Source organism: Triticum aestivum, chromosome 5D, assembly GCF_018294505.1.
Source record: "Triticum aestivum cultivar Chinese Spring chromosome 5D, IWGSC CS RefSeq v2.1, whole genome shotgun sequence".
Taxonomy (NCBI): domain Eukaryota; kingdom Viridiplantae; phylum Streptophyta; class Magnoliopsida; order Poales; family Poaceae; genus Triticum; species Triticum aestivum.
The window spans coordinates 448,599,510-448,604,082 of record NC_057808.1 but is presented as its reverse complement, the minus strand read 5'-3'; the positions used below and the strand labels follow the sequence as shown (position 1 = coordinate 448,604,082).

Genomic DNA, 4,573 nt, shown 5'->3' with positions numbered 1-4,573 from the left:
TGTCGGTGACTCGGCGGGGCAAGTCCATCTTCGGAGGCAGCCAGCTGGTTGCGCGGGACGGGGCTGACATAGTTGAAGGAGAGCGCGAGGACGATTGATGGCGGAGGAGTCGAAGAGCAGGCCGAGTCGGCGGCGGAGGGTAGGTCATAGGGGCGGATTGAACCCCACGGGACGCAGCGGCCATGAACAACAGCTTTGATCTGGGTTTATGTTTTATCTCGAGTATCTCTACTATTAAAGGGGATCGAACGTCGTGTTGGTTCGACCTCTCCTCGTGGTTCGACCACCTCGTTCGATCCTCCGCCTGTAAGACAGCCATCGCGCGGTGTCCCACACCTCCACACAAAATCCAGCCCGCAAGCCCAAAAAATCAAGGGCAACTCATCCGATATTCAGCCCATGGACCACCGTCAAACGAGCCAAACCCCACGATCACATGCCCAGCCAACAAACAAAACAGTTCGGCAACCCACGAACGAGGTCCATCGACCAAAAATCAAACCATCGAACTAGCTCCATCGACCCGCCAACGCACGTCGCCACCAGGGACAGAAACGCCGGTTCTTCCTCGCATACGAGCTCCATCGACGCCAGTTCTTCCTCACGCACCAGCTCCATCGACCCGACCCGCGCATGCGCCGAGAAGAGAAACGGCACTTCAGTCAGCCGTCAGTCCACATCGTTGTTCACACGCGAGGCCAGCTGTGCGATCAGCACAACTGCACCGCAACCTCGGCGTCCGAACCACAACCTTCGCTCGACGGCTGTTGCGAGGCGACGGCTGTTGCTGCAAAGGACGGAGATCCACCTTTGTTCGGTGACCATCATGCCCTAGGTTTGCCATCATCAACTGTTTCAGCAATGTAGTTACCTGCATATTACAGTACTACTCAGAATGCATCTTTAACTTGAACTCCAACTACATTGAAAAAGCATCACAGGACAGAGGTATCTCCAACCAACTTTGTACCAACAGTTAAATACCTTTCTGTCCACCGTAGTGTGTGAGCTGTGTCCCTGTTCGACTTGCGCTCTTCTTATTGCTGCAGTGTGCTGGAAGGCTTCGGCTTTCTTAGATTCTTACTGCTTTCTGTATAGAAGAGAAAATGGTATGGTAAAGATAATATTTATTGAACAAATCTCTAATCTGCACTATTAGACAAGAGCAAGATGCCCAGGTTAAAAGACAACATCTCTGTTTTTTTTGGCGCAACATGCCCAGGTTAAAAGACAACAGCAATATGCTCAGGTTAAAAGACAATATCTCTGTTTTTTTGGCAGTAATAATAGCCTTGTCACTACCTACAGTAGAACATCATACTTTGTTAGCTTTTTCTTGTCACTATCTACATATTATTGTTGATAATATAATCATATAAAGACTGCAGGTTTAGTTCAGAACATAAAGCTTCTATACGACACAAAGATGTCACAGGACAGAGGGCATCTCTATGATAAAGGGAAAAAAGGTATGTGTATGCAAATCACATGTCTGCACATAAAGTATTCAATAACCTTTCATAACTTATCCTATATTAATCTTAATTATCACTTGTTGAATATCAGAGGACACCGAGATCACAACCCAGGAATACACACCGGCCACCATCTGCTTTTTTCATACGCGAACCAGCGGGCGCTACTAACTACAGTGTTTATCTTCCGATGATGATGACAGTGTGCCCACGCAACTGCCTATGATGGTTCCTATAGCAGGCAATCTCACGGCCTTTCAGCCAGTACAACAATTGGAAACCTCAATCGGTATCGCCCTTACACACGATATTTTTTCACTTTGCATTTATACATTTGTTAAACGAACGTGGTACTATACCTGTTTAAGCTGGAAATAACAAGAGACAGCGTGAAATTTCAAACAGATGCAGGAGGAAGATGTTTGGACGGTGACTTGCTAAAGAAGAACAAAAATACTAAGGTGCCGTATTTCTTTCTAATGCATATGTTTTTTAATATGGTAAAAACCTGTGGCATCTAATATCATATATAGCAATATAAAAACTGACTTAAACTTCAATTGCATAGAATCTCTTGTTAGAAATACATGGATAAGGAACTATGTATCTGATAATTAATGAAGAACCCAAGCTGACTGAAGCCATCAGTGATCTCCTCATATCTCTACTATCTCAACTATTAAAGGATGAGTTTTTCTAGGCGACAGATACTTCGATATGAAGAAAAGGAACATAATCTGTTGATCTGCTTTTTTCTGTACCTCTGTGATAAGATTTAGCACGCAGCTGTCCTTAATTTCTAACACGTTCTTAAACATCAATTTCAGGCCTCAAAATTCAATGCAGAAGGTGATTCCAAAGTACCATGTACAGGATTAGAAACATCAACCTTAAGCTATTTGCCAAAAGATGCAGACCAAGCTTTGCATTCGATTTTTACAAATGGTACATCAGTATGACTGTCACCATTGTAGAGTACTGACTTTTATGTCAGGTTACCTTGCATAAATCTGTATGATTCTGCCATAGTGTTTTGCTTTGTTGAAATGCATTGTGGGTGTGTACAATTCAAAATTTGGTCAGGATTGGCAGATCGAACAGGAAAGGTTTAATCCTCATCTCACTAAATAAACAACCTAATCCTAACCGTATACTGATACTACTCATCTAGCTAGCCTTATGCTGCAAGTACAAGTTAATTTTACTCCTCCCTAATTAACAGTACTCCTGAATGACAGATATAACTACTCCTGAATGACCAATACTACTGGAGGAGTACTCCTTAACTGAAAAGATTTAAGTTAATTAAAGGAAAAGGCTTCAGTTTATTTTTATTAACAAAAAATGTTTTAGTTAATTTGAGTTTACACAAAAGGTTTCAGTTAATTACTACTGGAGGAGTAAATTAAAAGGTTTAAGTTAATTAAAGGAAAAGGTTTGAATTTATTTTAATTAATAGAAAAATGTTTCAGACAAAGTTACAGTTAAAGCAGATAAGAGAATGCTCCTACTGTACTGAAAAAGAAGAGAGGGAGACAGGACACTACTGCACTTGCTACAGAGTCTGTAGGGGGAACTACTCAAGCAGTGCACTGCACTGCAAGCAGTGCAAGCAAGCAAAATTGCAAGCTACTGCTGCTGCAAGCAAATTCTGTTAAAGCAAGTTCTTCCTACTGCAATTTAAAGCAAGCACAACTTGCACAATTCACAACAAAAAGGCAGGACAAGGAAAGTGTAATGGTGGATGACTGAGTGATGCTACCAAATCAAAAAATGGACAATTTGCACAGGTTGTAAACAATTATCCCTCTGAATGAACGAATGAATGAAGCTCGTGATTGATTGCAAGAACAATTCCATGAATGATCTTAGCTGAATTTGACTGAATTGTCTTAGCTGAATTTGACTGAATTATTCAGTCCATGGATGATCCAGTAACAATCCTAACAAAATCCTTAACTGAATTTGACTGAATTATGCACAAACATTATCTTGACTGAATTATGCATCAGTAAGTTGCAGCAAGCATAACATGGAGCATAGCAGAGCATAACATGGAGTACCTTCCATGGCGACCCAGGAAGAAGCAGAGTTGGAGAAGCATGTCCATGTCCATCCGGGAAGCGGCGCCTCCTGCCTATTTCCTTGGCCATTGTACTATTTCCGGCGGGGGCGTGGGTGGAGGTGGAGGGCGGGGGCGTAGGCGGAGGTGGAAGACGACCGTCATCAGGCTACTCCCTTTCTCCTCTCCTCGCTGCTGTATTTGGTGGCCCTTCCATGGCGTCGCCCTGGTCATGGAGACGGGGGTCAGAGAGGGAGGGAGAAGAGACGGGGGTGGGTCAGAGAGAGAGAAGAGGAGGGATTCGTACCCATGGACCCATGGCTCCCTGAGCTCGCTGGCTAGGGATTCGGCTCCTCCGCCGCTGCGGCTGCGTGGTCGTGGAGGAGGACGGCGCTGTGAGGTGAGGAAGAAAGCCCCGCTCCGCTGCTCCAGCGCCGCTCCACATCAAGCGCCGCTGCGAAGCCGGCGTGGACGCACGCGGATCCAGCCTCCGCCGCCCAGAAGCTCGTCGCCGGCGCCTAAAAAATCAAGCTTTTGACCTACGGTACGGGGTGCGCGGTAGGAGGAAACGGGGTGCGTGGTGGTGAAGAGAAAGGGAGTCGAGGAGAGGGCGGTGACGGCGGCGAGGAGAGGCCGGCGACGACGGGGATCTGGAGGAGAGCGAGAAGGGGCGGGTGAGAGGGGGGACGAGAGAGTGAGCTCGAGTGTGTGAGAGCGGTGGTGGGAGGGTATTTCTGAAAGTGAAAGGTATTCTAGCGTGAAGTATAGGAAAAGGGCTAAGCGGTGAGGAGAAAGCGAGAGCGGTGAGGAGAGAGTGAGACCGGCAAGGAGCGGTGAGGAGAGAGTCACATCTGCACTTCCTTGGTTCCTAAATATGAAGTATAATTTTTTTAGAGATTTCAATAAAGGACTACATACGAATGTATAAAGACATATTTTAAAATGTAGAATTACTCATTTTGCTTCGTATGTAGTCCATGTTCGAACCGAGGTATTTAGAAACGGAGGGAGTAGAACCAAGGTATTTAGACGGTCT

The 4,573-nt window shown here is 45.4% G+C and overlaps 1 long non-coding RNA gene across 1 annotated transcript; it reads right to left on the bottom strand.

Annotated features, from left to right (window-relative positions):
• Positions 1-352: 352 nt before the first annotated feature.
• Positions 353-4,282, bottom strand: LOC123122623 (uncharacterized). Its single transcript, XR_006460324.1, has 4 exons — positions 3,845-4,282; positions 3,539-3,763; positions 985-1,090; positions 353-871 (listed from the first exon to the last, which is right to left on the bottom strand). It is a non-coding gene; the product is annotated as an uncharacterized lncRNA (long non-coding RNA).
• Between the last annotated feature and the right edge of the window lie 291 nt (positions 4,283-4,573).